Source organism: Arachis stenosperma, chromosome 9 (assembly GCF_014773155.1).
Source record: "Arachis stenosperma cultivar V10309 chromosome 9, arast.V10309.gnm1.PFL2, whole genome shotgun sequence".
Taxonomy (NCBI): Eukaryota; Viridiplantae; Streptophyta; class Magnoliopsida; order Fabales; family Fabaceae; genus Arachis; species Arachis stenosperma.
Window position 1 is genome coordinate 75,263,190 of NC_080385.1, and position 20,036 is coordinate 75,283,225.

Consider the following 20,036-nt stretch of genomic DNA (forward strand, 5'->3'; position numbering starts at 1 on the left):
CGGTTCAGCCTTCTCTACTCTGTATGGACCTTCCCATTTTGATCTCAACTTACCGGGCATGAGCCTCAGTCGAGATTTGTAAAGGAGAACAAAATCTCCAAGTTGGAACTCTCTCTTCTTAATGTTTTGATCATGCACAGCTTTCATCTTTTCCTTATATATTCTGGAGTTTTCATAAGCTTCTAGGCGAAGGTTCTCCAGTTCCTGCAGTTGCAACTTCCTTTCAGCTCCGGCCTTCTCAATTTCCATGTTGCACTCTTTAACTGCCCAGAAGGCTCTGTGTTCGATTTCAACTGGAAGATGACAAGCTTTTTCATAAACTAAGCAGAAGGGACTCATCCCAATGGGTGTCTTGTATGCTGTTCTATATGCCCACAGTGCATCTTGTAGTCTGGTGCTCCAGTCTTTTCTGTGAGGCTTTTACTATCTTTTGCAAGATACGTTTAATTTCTCTGTTTGACACCTCGGCTTGCCCATTAGTTTGGGGATGGTAAGCTGTTGCAACTTTATGGATTATCCCATGCTTCTTCATCAATCCTGTTAGTCTCCTGTTACAAAAATGGGTGCCTTGATCGCTCACGATCGCTCGTGGTGATCCAAAGCGGCATATAATATGGTTTCTCAAAAAGGAAACAACAGTGTTAGCATCATCAGTGCGGGTAGGAATTGCTTCTACCCATTTGGAAACATAATCTACAGCTAACAATATATAAAAATATCCACTAGAATTTGGAAATGGACCCATGAAGTCAATGCCCCAAACATCAAAAATTTCACAGAAAAGCATATATTGTTGAGGCATCTCATCCCTCTTGGATATGTTACCAAATTTTTGGCATGTGTGACAAGATTTACAAAATTCAGCAGCATCTCTAAAAATAGTAGGCCACCAGAATCCACAGTCTAAGATCTTTCTAGCTGTTCGTTGAGGGCCAAAATGTCCTCCACTCTCAGATGAGTGACATGCCTCTAAAATGGACTGGAATTTTGATTGAGGTACACAACGTCTAATTATCTGGTTAGCGCCACATCTCCATAAATATGGGTCATCCCATATATAATATTTAGACTCGCTTTTCAGCTTGTCTCTTTGATGTTTAGAAAAATGTGGAGGAAATGTGCGGCTATCTAAATAATTAGCAACAGGTGCATACCAAGGGACTACCTCAGATACTGCTTGCAGGTTGTCAAAAGGAAAATTATCATCTATAGGAGTAGAATCATCCTTAATATGTTCAAGGCGACTCAAGTGGTCTGCTACTAAATTTTGATTACCACTCCTATCCTTGATTTCTAAATCAAATTCTTGTAATAGCAGTATCCAACGTATAAGTCTTGGTTTGGATTCCTTTTTAGCCAATAGATACTTTAGAGCTGCATGGTCCGAATACACTACTACTCTAGTACCAAGTAAATAAGCCCGGAATTTATCCAGAGCAAAAATAATAGCAAGTAGCTCTTTCTCAGTAGTAGTATAATTGGACTGGGCAGTGTCTAAAGTCTTAGACGCATAGGCAATAACAAAAGGATTCTTACCTTCACGCTGAGCCAGCGCTGCTCCTACTGCATGGTTGGAAGCATCGCACATGATTTCAAATGGCTGGCTCCAGTCGGGTCCTCTCACAATTGGAGCTTGAGTTAGAGCAGTCTTTAGCTTATCAAATGCTTGTTTGCAATCCTCACTGAACTCGAACTCAATATCCTTTTGTAGTAATCTGGATAAGGGAAGTGCCATCTTACTAAAGCCCTTAATAAATCTCCTGTAGAAACCTGCATGGCCAAGGAACGAACGGACTTCCCTCACAGAAGAGGGGTAAGGTAAACTAGAAATAACATTCACCTTTGCTGGGTCTACAGAAATGCCATTATTAGATACCACATGTCCCAATACAATCCCTTGCTTTACCATAAAGTGGCATTTTTCGAAATTCAATACAAGGTTTGTATTAATACATCTATCTAATACTCTAGATAATCCATCTAAGGAAAGGTTAAAAGAATCACCATAAACGCTAAAATCTTCCATAAAAACTTCCATACAGTCCTCAATAAGATCAGAGAAAAGACTCATCATGCACCTTTGGAAAGTAGCTGGTGCATTGCACAAGCCAAAGGGCATTCTCTTATAAGTATAGGTCCCAAAAGGACATGTAAAAGTAGTCTTTTCCTGATCCTCAGGAGCTATATGAATCTGGAAATAACCTGTGTAACCATCTAAAAAGCAATAATGTGATTTACCTGACAGGCGATCCAGCATTTGATCAATGAATGGAAGTGGATAGTGATCCTTACGAGTAGCTTGGTTGAGACGCCTGTAATCAATGCAGACTCTCCAAGCATTCTGAACTCTAGTTGCTATGAGCTCTCCATGTTCATTTTTCACTGTAGTGACTCCAGATTTCTTGGGCACCACTTGTACTGGGCTTACCCATTCACTGTCTAAAATGGGATATATGATACCTGCCTCCAATAGTCTGGTCACTTCCTTTTTGACAACTTCCAAGATGGTGGGATTCAATCTTCTTTGCGGTTGACGGACAGGTCTTGCTCCCTCTTCTAAAAATATTCTGTGCTCGCATACTTGAGGGTTGATTCCCACTATGTCTGCCAAACTCCACCAAATTGCCTTCTTATGCTTCCTCAGTACATCAAGTAACTGCTCTTCTTGTTGAGAAGTCAGTTCTCTTGCAATAATACCCGGAAGCTTCTGCTCATCCTCAAGGTAAGCATATTTGAGATGTGGAGGGAGATGTTTCAATTCTAACTTTTGATCATGGGCAGGCTCTGGGTTATCTGGGGCTTGTGAAAATGGCGAAGTGTTCTCATTGTCAGTTAAGAAGGTCCCCACACTTGGACCTTGTCCAGTGTGCCTCTCTTCAAACTCTTCTTTTTGAACTTCAGCCACACTTTCGTCTATGACATCACACTGGAAGATAGAATGATCTTCTGGGGGGTTGTCAATGACTCCATTCAAATTGAAGATTACTATGCGGCCATCTATTTCAAAGGAGTATGTCCCTGAAAAAGCATCCAATCTGAATTTTGATGTCTTCAGGAATGGTCTTCCAAGTAGGATTGATGATGGCTTATCTGAATCATTATGGGGCATCTCCAAGATATAAAAATCAGTGGGAAATGTGAACCCTTTAATGTTCACCAAAACATCTTCAGCAACTCCAGCCACTGTAATAATGCTTTTATCTGCTAACACAAAACGAGCTGCCGACCTTTTTAAGGGAGGGAGCCTTAAAACATCATATATAGACAAAGGCATTATACTGACACATGCTCCTAAATCACACATGCAATCATAAATTACTACACCACCAATAGTACAACTAACTATGCAAGGACTTGGATCACTACATTTTTCAAGTAATCCTCCCATTAAAGCAGATATAGAACTACCTAAAGGAATAGTTTCTAATTCATTAATTTTGTCTTTATGGATACATAAGTCTTTTAGAAATTTTGCATATTTAGGTACCTGCTGAATAACATCAAAAAGGGGAACAGTTACCTCAACCTTTTTGAATATTCTTACCATTTTAGAATCAGGTTCCAGCTGCTTCCTAGGCTTCCTTGCAAGTTGTGGAAATGGAATGGGAGTAGTGTTTTCTATGGTGCCTGCACCTTTTTGTGCTTTTTCCTGTGGTTGAGCTATCTCTTCTTCAGCTATGTCCTATATATCCTCTTCCTCTTCTACATCTTCGATTTCTACCACCTCTTCAGCTGAGGCGTATTCTGGTGAGCTTGGTTCCTCCTGATTCCTCTCTTGTAGTGTGGTTCCAGACCTCAGGGTGATGGCATTAATGCCTCCCTTTGGATTGAGTAATGGTTGAGAGGGGATTCCAGTGGTGCTTGAAGGTTGGTTACTGGAATTTTGTGCTGAACCAAGTTGTGTCATAAAAGCTTGCAGAGTAGAGGTGAAACCATTCAGACTGGCATTAATACTGTTCACGATGGTATTTTCCATGGCCAGTTGTCTTTTCTCAAAAGCTTGTAATAAATCTTTATTAGAAGATACAGAAGAATGAGTAAATTGAGAGGTTTGCTGCTGATTGTTCGGTGGTCCTTGGTTTTGCCTCAGGTGAGGTGCTCGGTAAGGTTGATTTTGCTGCCTGTTGTTATAATTATTCCACCTCTGATTTCCCTGATTATCTCTGCCTCCCCTATTATTGTTGTCCCTCCAATTTTGGTTTGAATTGTCCTACCATCCATGGTTATTATTTCCACTTTGATTGTACCCTTGGTTGGGGCGGTCATAGAAGTTGTGAGTGGATGCCACCATGTTGTCTTCTTGTTGGAGCTGCGGGCATTCATCAGTGTAATGACTGTAATCAGCACAAATTCCGCAAATTCTTTGTGGAACTAGTTGTTGGTTTTGCTGCGGTTGAGTTTGCTGAGCTTGTTGATTTAACTGCATTTGCTTCAGCAGGTTGGTCATTTCACAGATGCTTCGATTTAGAGCAGCAGTCTCTATGCCAGAAGATACTTCTGCAACGGCCCTTGAACGGCCTTGCTTCTGTCTGTGGTTCCGAGTAGATTCAGCTAAATCACTGATCAATTGCCAAGCTTCATCAGTGGTCTTGTACTTTTTCATAGACCCATTGCTGGCACTTTCCAATGTGGTCTTATCTTGGGGCCTCATACCTTGTGTGATATAGCTGAGTAGCATGATCTTGTCAATCATGTGGTGGGGGCATGCTTCCAGAAGATTATTGAAGCGCTCCCAGTAATCAAAGAGAGTCTCATTGTCATCCTGAACAATTGTAGAGATATCCTTCCTCAGTTTATCAGTAACTTCAGATGGAAAGAATTTGCTAGAGGTTGAGTGTAGTACCACTCTCTTGCTTTTCCCTCAAGAGAGAATGGAAAAGCTTTCAGCAGAATTGAAGTTTCATCAGTGCCATCACGCCTGACAGTAGAACAGGCTGCCTGGAAATCTCTCAAGTGCTTGATAGGCTCTTGAGCAGGTAGGCCATGAAACTTGGGCATCAAATTTAGCAGTGTGGTCTTTATTTCAAAATCCGTAGCTACCACTGGATGATGCGCTTGAAATGGTTGCATTGTAAAATCAGGAGCTCCTTCCTCCTGAATGGTAACTCTTCTAGCTGCCATATTTTCTGCACGTAAAATAACCGAATCAGTAGAACGGGGGCTGGTTTCTTCCTCAGATTCACTTTCAGATCCGCCCTCAGAGCGGACTAACCTACGCTGTTCTCGCCTTATTCGTGAAATTGTTCTTTCAATTTCAGGATCGAATATTAGTAAGCGCGGATCAGGAAGTGAACGTGTCATTTGACAGAAGAAACATGTAGCTCATAGTAGCAAAATTAAATAAAATGCAAGTAAATAAATTCTAATTAATAAAATTAGCACTCTATTGCAACTCCCCGGCAACGGCGCCAAAAATTGATGGAGTGCAGAAGCTGGTGAATTAAAAATTTATTAAAATGGTTACATTGCAAGTATAGTTCTTAACTCACCGAAAATCTGCCTATCAATTTAGAAATATGTCACAGAAAGTTTAAATTAAAATTACTGGGAGTTTTAAGTCCCAGGTCGTCTCCCAAAGAGTTGCAGAAAAGTGTGCTGTTTTATTAATCAGATATTCCAAAAAGTTGAGCTAAGTAAATTGGGATTTAAATTGAGAAATTTTAAATAATATAAATAAAAGCCTTGACTGGGAATTGATTGGTTAGAATCTCTATCATTGATGGAATGATTTTTAAGATTGATTTATAATTAATGGTTACTCTGTTTGGTTATCCCTTACTAGGTAAGGGAAAGTCAAACAAGTTGGAATGCCATATCTGTTCACGAGTTACAACCCACTTAGTTCAAAGGGATTGGCGTTGGTGACAGGATAGCAATCCAACAATTAACCCAACTACAAATTTTTTCTTCAATCCTTCCAACTCAAGAGTTCCTTTTAATCAATTCCCCATCAAGTAATGAAACTACTCATGCATTGTAAATAAAGAATCCATGGCACATGAAAGGGAATTAAAAGAAGACATGATTATTGGAATTGAAATTAAATTAAAAAGAAATAATCCTTGCATTAATTAATCATAAAAGTATCTGAATGACAAAATTGAACATAGCAAAGAACATGGAAGAATAAAACCAAGTTAAGAGAACAAACTAGAGTGATGAAGTCTTGATGAGGAAATAACTCTTCTCAATGTTCCAATGCTAAGACCAATTGAAAGTTAAAATTCTAAAAGCTATAGAGAGAAAACCTAAGAGAGTGAAAAACTAGATCTAAACTACTGAATGAATGTGTCTCCGTTGTTTCTACATATTCTCCGACTCTAGTCTGCTGTTCCGGGCCAAAAACTGGGCCAAAATAGGGTCCAAAATCGCTGGTTTCGGATTCTACAGATTATGCAGATTGCGCATGTCACGCGATCGCGTCGTCCATGCAGACGCGTTGCTTGCGCTTTTCCTCTTCACGCGTTCGCGTCATCCAAGCTACCGCGTTGCTTGTGCTTTCCAATCCGCGTGGCCGCGCAAGCCATGCGGCCGCGTCACCGTGATTTGCGCTCCTTCGCACGGTCGCGTGAGCCATGCGACCGCGTCACTTTTCGCTGGTTATCTCCTCAAATTCTTGTGTTCCTTCCATTTTTGCTAGCTTCCTCTCTAATCTCCGTCTCATTCATGCCCTATAAAGCCTGAAACACTTGACACACAGATTACAGCATCGAATGGAATAAAGGAGAATTAAAATTAAATAATTAAAGTCTCTAGGAAGCAATTTTTAAACATGTAATAAATTCAGGAAGGAAATCTAAATGCATGCTAAATTGATGAATAAGTGGGTAATGATCATGACAAAACCACACAATTAAACACAATATAAACTATAAAATAGTGGTTTATCAACCGCGCGCCTTAAGCATAACGCATACGACGCGGACGCATGACTGACGCGACCGCGTGGCAAAGAAAAGCTCCGAATAACGCGACCGCGTGACCCACGCGGACGCGTGACAGAGTCCACGAATTAGAATTTACAGAATACGCCCTAGCGATTTCTGAAGCCCTTTTTGGCCCAGATCCAAGTACAGACAGCATAGACTGGAGGTTATAAAGTGTGGGAATGCATCCATTCAGGGAGAGCTCGCATTTTTATTTTCAATGATTTAGATTTAGTTTTGAGGGAGGTTCTCTCCTCTCTCTCTTAGGATTTAGGACTTCTCTTTGTTTTTAAGAGTGACTCTCGATCCAGGTTTTATATTTCTTTGTTTTAAGATTACCTTTCACTATGTTTATTTATTCTAGCTTTGAATTGATTATTTACTTTTATGATTCAAGTTATGAATTATTCCATGTTACAGATTATTATTAATGATATTTGAAGTATTCCAGTTTATGATTATTCCTTTTAATTATCATTGTTTCCAATTTGAAGATATTTTTATTCCAGTAATTTACTTTCTCTCTTTTGGTCTTGGTTAAGAAATCAGTAACTCAACAGTTATCAAACTCAGCATAATTGATAATCGTTATCTCACTAATTGAACTGAACTTCGATAATCCCAACTTTTTCTTAGGAAATAAATAGGATTCGAAGGTCAACTAATTAGTCCTTTGACTTTCCTTTACTTTAAAGGTTGACTAAGTAGAAATTAGATACAACTTTCATTATTATTGAGAGAGATCACCAAGTTGGACTTCTAATTTCTCTTACCTTGCCAAAAGTTGTTTTTACAGTTATTAATTACTTTTAATCGCCATTTAAATTAATTGTCATTTAAATCACTTGCTTCTCATCTTCTAAACCCCGATTACAACCTTTATAGCCAATAATAAGAACATACCCCCTTGCAGTTCCTTGAGAAGACGACCCGAGGTTTGAATACTCGATTAACAATTTTTAAAGGGGTTTGTTACTTGTGACACCTAAACGTTTGTACGAAGGGATTTCTGTCGGTTTAAAGACTATATCTACAACGCGACTATTTTTATGAACTTCTTTACTGGAAAAAATCCTTACGTCAGCGGGCCGAGAAAAAGAGTTTTGTCGCGTAGTTGAGTCGCGATTGAGGTAGGCACCATTTCTTAAACTCAATTTATTATCAATAATTGTTGTAAGTCGATATTAATGCGAAAAATATATTTCTATGATTTTCATAAATCTTATGGATTAAATTGAGTTATTTTGGATTAATGGAGTTGCTTGCTTGATGGATATTTTGATTATTTGAGAAGGTTGTATAACCTGGTTAATTGAGTAATTTTGTTGAGTTGGTGATTTTTAAATTGGCCTCTTAATTTACTGGAATTGATTCGGTGTTGACATTTTGTTATGTTGATTTTCTTGATTTGGCATCGGATATTTAAGTTGGTTGGATTTCGAAATGGTTTAACATTAAAAATGAATTGATAGTTGAAAATATGAATTTTGTGTTTATTTGGAAATAATTTGGTTTTGAACCTATTAGAAAGAATTTGAGAAATGTTTGGATGGGACCTATAAAAGGTGGCAAAGTCCGAGTTTTATGGGAGGTGCTGTCGAAATTTTTATAAGTATTTAAGAATAACAATTTTCGAGTCTTTGAGGAAAAGTTACAAGTTTGAAAAGAAGTTGAAGTTAATTTATTCAATTGAAGCAGTTTGTTTTGAGGAGTTAATGTATTTAGAACTTGATTTGATTAAAATGAAATGGATTTCGAGACTTTTAAAAATGTCTTAACTCTGAATGGTTTTTGTTCCGAGGGTTACCTGAAACTGTAGGTCGATCTCGGATGAGATCTTCTGTGCTGGTTAGAGCCGACGTATCCGGCGGGTGTGTAGCGGCCGGAGCTGGTGTGTCCGACTTGTGGAACTGAGAATGCTACTGATCCTTCGTCCCCGGAGGGTGGGGGGTACCTGCAAGGGACTCCGATGCTTAAGTTAGCAAGGGTATTAAACAGGTATTGAGTAGAATTAGAGTATGAGTTATACCTGGGTGCTCCAGTGTATTTATAATGGTGAGATGTGACCTTCTGTGGATAAGATAAGTTAGTTATCTTATCTTATCTTTATCTTATCTTCAGGTGAGGTCATCTTATCTTCAAGGGAACTGCCCTTCTCCCTGTAGGCTTGGGCTGCCCTTGGATTTGGGACTTGTTCCTCTATTTGGGCCCTTTGTTTGGGCTTTTTTGTGACTTGGCCGAGCTCTTTGAGAAGAGGTCGGGTTGTCCTGACCTGAAGAGGTCGGTCGCTTTGTCTGTCGAACATCCTGGGTCAGACAGCTCGATCCAGGGTATGAACAGTGCCCCTGCTTGAGCTCGAACTTCTTTGAGGTCGAGTCTTTGACTTCGGTCCTTCTTTGGAGAAGCCGAACTCAAGCATTTTGTCGATTCCTTTGTAGCAGCTTTTGAATGTAGACCGTTTTCCTCTAAAAGCGCGCGTTTTCATATCAGCGCTTTTTTTGGGGACGCGAGAGGGTTTTAATATCTGCATTTAATTGGCATTAATTGCCTCGTTTTCTCTTGGTCTTTTATTTTGAATTTCTCAATCAAAAAACGGTTTCTCTTCTTCACTCCTTCTTCGTAACTTCTCCCTTTACTCTCTCATTTTCTGTTTCTTTTGTAGTTTCTTCCATCTGTTCTGTCGCTGCTTTCTGTGGAAGAGGGGTGACTTCTAGGTTTTTTCTCCGCCGTTTTTCGCTTTCGAGGGGTGGCTTTGTGGCTTCTGTTCTTTCGGCTTTCGAGGTTTTCTTCTACCTTTTTCCAGGTTTATTTTTTCTTTCTTCTGTTTCCTTATATGTGGGAAGTTTGCATTTCGTTTAGAGGAAGTTTGGGTCTTTCTTGCTTTTATCATGCCCGATTGTTGCATGCTTTGGAATTTCTTTGTTTATGGTGCGAATCTTTTTTCTTGTTGCTTGCATCTTTTTTCTTTATGTTGTCGTCGTTTCTGCTTGTGCTGATGATTTTTGCTTGATTCCGGGAAAGTTTGCGTCTTTGCTGTTTTTCTGCTTGGCATTTTTGGTGTTTTTGACAATGAACTGTAGAAGAGTGGCGTCTTTGCGTTTTTACTTTCTTTGTATCCTTTGAGACTTTATTTTCTTTTTGATGAAAGTTAGGACGTGAGCTGTAGAGATTTCCTAAAAAACCTTGCTTTGTTACTGCCTCCAAGGGATGCCCCAGGACTTTTGGCTTGAGTCTTGGGGTTTTCCTTCTCTGTTTGTCCGTTCGTCGAGTTGTTTTGCCCCTCATCCGAGATGTTTTTTGAATTAATCCGCTCTTCTTTTCTTTTTGTAGGATTTTAGTTGGCCTCATGTCTTTCCGAAACAACGTTGTAGAGATGCCTTCCCAGGTCCCTGAGGGCATGGCCAATTGGGTGGACTCGGTGGTTCTTATGTGTGTCTCTCTGGTTGATTCTGAGTTTTGCGTGCAGCTTAGGCAGTTCCATAGTGCCTGTAGTAATCCTGGTGATGAGAAGAACTATGAACTTGTCCCTCCCTCTTCTGACGAGAGAGTCTGCTTCACTACTCGGGTTGTTGACGATCGCCCTTTCTTCTATGTTTATGACTTTTTCTTTGGTCAGCTGGGTATCACCCTTCCCTTTACTAAATTTGAGATCAACCTGTTATAGTTGATGACAAGTCATCATATACCCATTTTTCAAGCTAATTTCACTTGTTTTATTAGTCTTTATGCACTTTCTTGCATCCTAAGTAAGTGATTTGGAATGAAAATACATAACTTCTTTAGATCAAGCAACTACCATTAAATTGATGCTAACTCATAAGGTTTAAGCTAATTTTAATTGATTTTTAATTGATTTATAAGCCTTGTGAATTTAGTGATACTTTGAGTAGTTGTTTTGGTTGATTGTAGGTGAAGAAAAGAAGAAAGGAGAAAGTGTGGCTTAAGAAAGCATGGCACAAGGAGAAAAAGGCGTGGCGCATGAAGAAGGGAGCAAGCATTGCCCTTCACAAGGGCAGACTGCCCTCTAGAAGGGCAACATAAGGAAACAAGGTTTGAAGAGGCAACTCTGCCCTGCCCACGACAAGGGCAGAGCACAAAATTGTGCCTTGGATCAAAGAGGAGAAAAACCTTGCCCTGCCCTCCACAAGGGCAATATCGGGCCTTCATGGAAAATAAATCAAAGGAAAAAGCCTACCAATGCTTGCCACAAGAATCGAACACGGCACAATGAGGAAGCAAGGAACTAGGCCTCATTATGGTGCCAAGAAAGCCAAGGAAAAATAGTAGCGTGTGCATCGGCCAAGTCTCGAACACGGGACTTCAATTTGGATTTTCTGCCCTGCCCTCCGCTAGGGCAGGGTAGCATTTTGTTGTGGCACGCACAGGCACCAAACTGGCGCACCAAGGGACGGTTCGGCAGCACTAGCAGCACACACAGGCACCAAACTGGCGCATCAGAAATTTCTGCCCTGCCCTCCGCGAGGGCAGGGCAGCATCTAAACTCGCACACCACGCTCGCACCAAGGCCGCACGCATCAATTTTCTTCCCTGCCCTCCACAAGGGCAGGGCAGCCTCCTGGAAGCAATTGTTCTTGGGCTGAAAATTGGATTAAAAATCCAATTTAATTCATTTCTTCACCAAATCAAAAGCCCATCCAAATCCCAAGATCCAAGAATAGAAAGTGTATAAATAGGAGCTAGTTTGATGTAATTAGGACTTTTTACAAAACTTTTGACTTGACTCTTGAATTTTGCACTTTCTTTGGAGCTTTGAATTTTGCAACTTTTCTTGAGAGACTTGACCGAGATTTCAGAGAATTAGGGAGGAGAATTGATCTCTTTTCTTCCTCGTTCTTGCTTGGGCATTTTCTACTTTTCTTGTTTGAGTCTTGGGTGTTAAGAATTGAGGAAATTCTGTCTCAATCTCCACTCAAGAGCTCTTTAATTTCTCTACTGCATAATTGAATTCATTTACATTCCCTTTACTGCTTCTTCTTCAATTTCTTGTCAATTGCCTTGTGAACTTGGATCTGGGAAGGCAATTGAGATCTAGGCTTTGCTACCTAGTCTCTTGAGTCCTGAGATCCCAATTTCCTTTTGGTTCTTCTGTGAACCTTTGCTGCACTTAATTTCCTTACTGTTTGAGTTCTAATTGCTTCTAATTCAATTTCTGTTCTATTAATTGTTGCAATTCAATTTCTCCTTGCTTAGATTCTGATATCCCATTCCTCAAATCCCTTTTACATTCAAGCAATTTATATTTCTTGCACTTTAAGTTACTGCAATTTACATTTCTTGCACTTTAAGTTTCAGTCATTTACTTTCTTGTTCTTTAAGATTCAGCAAGTTTACTTTCCTGCTCTTTAATTTACTGCAATTCTCCTCTCTCCCTTTACATTCCAAGCAATTTAGCTTCTGTTAAATACAAACCACTCAACCAAAACTTAATTCGCTTGACTAAATCAACCACTAAACTAAAATTGCTCAATCCTTCAATCCCTGTGGGATCGACCTCACTCATGTGAGTTATTATTACTTGATGCGACCCGGTACACTTGCCGGTGAGTTTTGTGTCAGATCATTTTCCGCACATCAAGTTTTTGGCGCCGTTGCCGGGGATTGAAATAGATTGACAATAATTAAGTGAATTTTTGCTTAAACTAACTAAAAATTCATTCTAGCAATATATTGAAGTTTTATTGATTTTCTGGTTCTGTGTGTGTCTTATTGTGTGTTTGTATGTCAGGTACAAGAAGAGCCTCCCCTCTTCTCTCTGAAATTGACCAAAGAACTCTTCGAAGAATAAGAAGAGCTGATAGAGGGAAGAACGTCATTGGAGAGGAAGAATCTGAGGAGGAATTCCAAGAAATGGAAGGAGATCCATCAAATCCCAATCAACCAGAAGGAGGAGCCAATAATAACCAACAACAAAGAAGAGTACTGGCTTCCTACACATTTGCAAATGCTAGACATTGTGGGAGTAGCATTCTTCCCCCCAATGTCAATGCAAACAACTTTGAACTAAAGCCACAGCTCATCACACTGGTCCAAAACAACTGTTCTTTTGGAGGAGGGCTGTTGGAGGATCCGAATCAACATTTATCTACCTTCTTGAGGATTTGTGACATTGTCAAAACTAATGGTGTGCCTCCTGACAGTTACAAGTTGTTGCTCTTTCCATTCTCTCTCAGGGACAAAGCCACTCAATGGCTAGAAATGTTCCCAAAGGAAAGCATCAACACTTGGGATGACTTGGTGAGCAAGTTCCTTGCCAAAATTTATCCCCCTCAAAGAATTATAAGATTGAAGACTGAGGTACAGACATTCACTCAAATGGAGGCTGAGAATCTATATGAAGCATGGGAAAGATATAAAGCACTATTGAGAAAATGTCCACCAGAGATGTTTACTGAGTGGGATAAGTTGCAAAACTTCTATGAAGGACTTACTCTGAAGGCTCAAGAAGCACTTGATCACTCAGCTGGAGGCTCATTACAACTCATGAAAACTACAGAGGAAGCTCAAAACCTCATTGATATGGTGGCCAACAACCAATATTTCTTTGCTCATCAAAGACAACGCCAACCATCACAGAGAAGAGGAGTAATGGAGTTAGAAGGAGTGGATTCAATTCTAGCCCAGAACAAGATGATGCAGCAGCAGATTCAACAACAGTTTGAGCAAATGGCCAAAAGAATTGATGGCCTGCAAGTAGCAGCAGTGAGCACCACAAGCCAACCATCAACCACATGGGTGCAAAGTGAAGAAACCCAAGAGGAGCAACAGCAAGAGCAAGTCCAATACATGCACAACCAAAATCCTGGAACAAATGAAGTCTATGGTGATACTTACAATCCATCTTGGAAGAACCATCCCAACCTCAGATGGGGAGACAACCACAATCAAAACCAACAACCATGGCAAAGAAACTCAAGTCAAAACAATTGGAAAAACACAAACCACAACCCCCAGCCAAACACTAATCAAAATACATACAGAAAACCACAAAATAATTACCCCAACTCTAACCATCACCTACCCAATAACCACCCAACTAACCAAAGCACTTACCATCATCCAACAACACCCCAAAACCAACCCATCTCACAAGAATCTCAGAGGATCACTAATCTAGAGCTGCTCATGGAGAAAATGATGAAGAACCAAGAATTGACAACAAAGAACCAAGAAGCCTCCATGAAGAACCTAGAGAGGCAGATTGGGCAAATCTCCAAACAAATTTCTGTTGAAAAACCATCAAGCTCACTACCAATTGACACCATTCCTAACCCAAAGGAAGAATGCAAGGTCGTGCAACTAAGAAGTGGAAAGATGTTAGTGGATGGTAACCAAGGAGCAACCAAGAATAATGACAATGAGCCAACAAAGAATGATGAAGCCATCAACAAGAACATGATAAGCAAGAATGTCCCAGAAAAACTCACAGAGGAAAACAACCAACCACAGAATCTGAAGAAGGGAAAGCAGATCATGGAAGAACCAATTCCAAGACAACTTCAAGGGGAGAAAAGCTTGACACCCCCAATACCTTATCCACAGAGATTCCACAAAGAGACAAAGGATCAGCATTTCCACAAATTTCTTGAGACTTTCAAGAAGCTGGAAATCAACATACCTTTGGCTGAGGCATTGGAGCAAATGCCTCTGTATGCCAAGTTCTTAAAGGAGCTCATCAACAAGAAGAGAAGTTGGAATGAGAAGGAGACTGTAATGCTTAGTGAAGAATGCAGTGCATTCATCAAAAAGGGACTCCCTCCCAAGCTTGAAGATCCTAGAGGTTTCTTCCTACCCTGCACTATTGGAAGCCTATTCATCAACAAGGGGATGTGTGACTTAGGAGCAAGCATAAATCTAATCCCATCTTCTTTAGTGAAAAAGCTTGGCATAGAGGAGGTGAAACCAATACAGATGTCCTTGGAGTTGGTGGACCAATCAGTAGTATATCCTAAAGGGCTGATTGAGAACCTTTTAGTTAAGGTTGACAAGTTCATTTATCCGGCAGATTTTGTGATCCTGGATTCTTCAGAAAATGGAAATGACTCCATAATACTTGGTCGACCATTTTTGGCCACTGCTAGAGCCATTGTAGACATAGAGCAGGGAGAGCTAACCCTCAGGATGCATGAGGAGAGCATCACCTTGAAAGTCTTTCCAGAATTACAAAGGAATGAAGAAACAAGCAAGACAAGTGGTGACTTCCTTCCAAAGCAAGCAACCGACAAAACAATAGAACAGGAGAGTGAGCTTGTACAAGGAGGAGAAGGAATTCAAAAAGAAGCCGGGATGATAAACAAAAAGGGGGGAATCATAACTCAAGTCACTGTCAAAGGAGACAGATCAACAAGGAAGAAAAAGAAGAAAAACAGGAAGAAGGCCTACAAAGGGTGGAAGAACAAGAAAATTCCAACTGAGGGATTTTTCAAAGGTGACAAAGTACAATTAGTATATCAACAGCTGGGAACAGAAGATCATTACACTGGCAACCAAGTACTCTCTCTTGAGCACATTGAAATTGAGCATCAAGGCACACAGAGAAAGCTTACAGTGAGAGGTGACAAGTTGAGACATCACCAGCATCAACCACCTTAAAGGGAGTTCAATGTCAAGCTAGTGACAATAAAAGAGCGCTTCATGGGAGGCAACCCATGATTTAAGATTTCTGTCCTTTCTTTTATTCAATAAGCCATGATTACCTGAGCATGATTTTTGAACATCCATATAAATTGCATACATTGTTTTGAAGCACATGTCAAACTTCTAAGTTTGGTGTACCTTAAGGCACACCCAAGTTCATTTTTCAAAAAAGGGGATTATTCTTAGAACATATGCATAATTCTTTTGATGAAGCATATGACCAAACACTAAGTTTGGTGTCTGCATGTGTAACAATGTTCAGAAGATCATTTCCCAATCATGGAATCAAAACCATACAGAAAGGGATCATGCATAAATTTTTTTTTTATAAAATACATCAATTGTGAAGAATGGTTTGCATTGCTAAGCCGTCCCCTCAATAAAAGATAAGTTTGGTGTTCACCAACTTTTAGCATCTTTAATTAAGGGACACAATTGACCATGAAAGAAAAAAAATAATAAATAACAATTAAACAAAACAAAACAATTTTTTTCTTTATTGCAAATAAATTGCCAACGACTATATTAATGTTCTAAGGCTAGCTGTTTTGGTTCATGCAGGAGAAAAAAGGATTGAGACAAAAGCAAGGAGGGGCCACGGCTAGGACAAGCTATGTGAGGATGGTCACATGTGCCTAGAAGAATGCGCTCATGGGGAAGCAGAATTTGCATGCATGCATCATCGAACACCAACAAGCTCCTTCCTCATTCATTGTGGTTTTGTTGGAAAGCTTGAAGAATCTGCCTATTAATAGCCGTAGCACTAAACGGTTTACACAATCATTCAAGCCACCTTCACATGAAAGCCATAATCCCCTCTATTCCCAAAACTAAAACAATTCCCTTATCTCACACAACAGAACCGAGAATCATCCCAAACACAACACATACTTCTTCTATTCTCACTTTTCCCTTCTTCTCACCTCAAATCCAATGGCATCCTCAAGTTCAAAAAGAAGGCCGGGAAAGGAACCTATAGTAGCCGAACCTCCATCATTTGATGCAAACAAATTTAGATCCCAATTCCATGAAGGGAGATATCATAGGTTCATGGAGACAAAGAATGTAATCTATGAGAAAGGCCTTGAGTTGAGAGACGGGGAATACCCCATCATGAGGCAAATCACTAAAGAAATAAGGTGGGAACTTTTATGTGCTCCTCTTGTTGACATCAGTGCAGTCATGATCAGGGAGTTCTATGCAAATGCTGTAAAAGAAAACAAAGATAGTGCCCCTTACACAAGTTATGTCAGAGGAGTTGAAGTGAGTTTTAGCCCAGCAGCCATCACAAGGGCCCTAAAGTTGAGAACCATAACTTATGCAGAGCCCAGTTATGAAACCAGATTGCAGATGGAAAACAATCCTGATGAGATCTTGCAGGGGTTATGTATGGAGAATACAGATTGGGAAAGAGATTCAAAGGGAGTTCCAAGTCACTTGAGGAGGATAAATCTCACTCCTGTAGCTAAGGGATAGTATGAAATAGTGAGAAGATCTATCCTTCCTACTGGAAACGCCTCGTGGGTCACAATCAAACGAGCACTCTTGACATACTGCATCTTACATGGAGGTGAAATCAACCTCACACAACTCATAGCCGACAGTATTCAAGAGATGACCAATAGCACAAGCAAATCAAGTGGTCTTGGACATCCAAGTACCATCCTCAGGCTATGTGACAAAGCTGGAGTAATCTTTGAAGATGAGGACACAGAAAAAGTGAAAAAGGGAAAAGGGATCACTAAGAAGAGTATGGAAGGAATAAATGAAGAAGATGATCCAGAGGGGGTGGTAGCTCCCAGACAAAGGAGATCACAAAGAGAGGAAGGACAAAATCAAGCTCATGATGCCATAGACATGAGCCAGCTACACAGAGCGATAGAAGAGCTATCTCAACAACTCATGCAGACTCAACAAGAGCATAATCTGGGGCGCCAAGAGCAATATCTAGAGCCCCATCCAGAGTTTAGGGAGCAATATCTGAAAGACAAAGAGGAGAGAGAAGCTTGGCAGCGTCAAATGGAGAAGAAACAAGAGAGATGGCAACAGCAAATGATGACTCAGCAGCAAGAATTTCAAGCACAGATTCTTGAAGGACAAAAAGAGCAATACAAAGAATTCAAAGAATCATATGACAAGCTGTACTTTAGTCAAGCTAAAGCAGGGGAATATAGTCACAACCTGTATCAATGGAAGAATATTCATCACACCATGGGAGAAGTTAGATATGCGCAAAGAATGGAGAATGATGAAAACATGCAAGCAAGGTTGGAGTACTTGACCCATAATTTGCCAACACTCAATCCTCAGATCAAGCCATTTGAGCAATGCCCTGAATTTGGAGCCAAGCAACAAGCAAGGTCTCGTCACTATACGGAGGCAACTTTTAAAAGATTGGAAGACGTTGGGCTCTCAGGACTCTTAGATTCTGTCTGGGGTAGAAGATGTCCTGGTGAAGAGATCCGAGATTATTCCAAGCTAGGGAAGAGAAAGAAGAAAAAGGGAGAATCAAGCAGCAGCCACGACCAATAGAAGGTGGCAAAGTTCTTTCATACCCCTTCTTTCATTCTTCTAATAAGGAGAAGCATGTCTGAAACATGATATGCCTCCACTGTTTATTTCCTTTTTATTTCATTTTCTTGTACTTTCCTTTATTCAATAAGTAGCTAGAGAAATGATCTGCATAATGCTTGTCATTCATCACTTAGCTTTAATTTTGTTTTGTTTCCCATATGCTTGAATAAAAGAGATTTTGTTTGAATTGAAAAGTAAAAATCCAATGTTGCATAAGTAGAATGGAAGTTAATGGTGGTAAATATGTTTGATTAAATGCATAACTCATGAAATAATTGTTGCATAATATCAATTTCATTTAAGTGAGAGTTAGCTTGCTGTACAAAGATTCTTATCAATAAAGGAAAAAGCCCTTGGGAACAAAAACAGAAAGAAAAGGAAGAAGAAAAAGCCAAAGTGGCATGAAAAACAAAGAATAAAGGTTGGACACCAATAGCTTGGACCCTAGGACATATGCCTGTGGTGTTTTTGTACTAAGATATGCTTGGATGAGTAAATTCTAAGGGGTATTTTAAAACCCGGTCACTTAGATCAACTGATTTGGGATGGCCAATTGAAAGTCCACAATAAAGAGCAACTTAGATACAGAACATTTAGTTATCCAAAGAGATGCTGGGCATTAATGATCCTAGGAAGAAATAGTGAGCCATGTGTCTGTGGTGGAAAGATGTTGAATAAGAGAAAAAAAAAATAATAATAAAGCCAAAGGCTACTACTTCAACATTAGACACCAAAACCTCCAAAAGAATAAGCTTGTTAAGCATTATGAGTAAGAAAAGTTAGCAAGGGAGTAATTAAAAAGTAAGTCTTATAACAGCAAGTTTAGCAAGCCTTTGAGGAAAGATGTATACTATGTAACAGCAACAATAATTGAGTTATCATTGTCTGCATAAAGACTCCATAAATCAAGTTCTGCTATTTGCTTAATAAGGATATGTTTCTTTTCTTGTTCATTTCATTTTCTCTTAGTTTTGATGCGTGCTTGGGGACAAGCAAGATTTAAGTTTGGTGTTGTGATGACAAGTCATCATATACCCATTTTTCAAGCTAATTTCACTTGTTTTATTAGTCTTTATGCACTTTCTTGCATCCTAAGTAAGTGATTTGGAATGAAAATACATAACTTCTTTAGATCAAGCAACTACCATTAAATTGATGCTAACTCATAAGGTTTAAGCTAATTTTAATTGATTTTTAATTGATTTATAAGCCTTGTGAATTTAGTGATACTTTGAGTAGTTGTTTTGGTTGATTGTAGGTGAAGAAAAGAAGAAAGGAAAAAGCATGGCTTAAGAAAGCGTGGCCCAAGGAGAAAAAGGCGTGGCGCATGAAGAAGGGAGCAAGCATTGCCCTTCACAAGGGCAGACTGCCCTCTAGGAGGGCAACATAAGGAAACAAGGTTTGAAGAGGCAACTCTGCCCTGCCCACGACAAGGGCAGAGCACAAAATTGTGCCTTGGATCAAAGAGGAGAAAAACCTTGCCCTGCCCTCCACAAGGGCAATATCGGGCCTTCATGGAAAATAAATCAAAGGAAAAAGCCTACCAATGCTTGCCACAAGAATCGAACACGGCACAATGAGGAAGCAAGGAACTAGGCCTCATTATGGTGCCAAGAAAGCCAAGGAAAAATAGTAGCGTGTGCATCGGCCAAGTCTCGAACACGGGACTTCAATTTGGATTTTCTGCCCTGCCCTCCGCTAGGGCAGGGTAGCATTTTGTTGTGGCACGCACAGGCACCAAACTGGCGCACCAAGGGACGGTTCGGCAGCACTAGTAGCACACACAGGCACCAAACTGGCGCACCAGAAATTTCTGCCCTGCCCTCCGCGAGGGCAGGGCAGCATCCAAACTCGCACACCACGCTCGCACCAAGGCCGCAC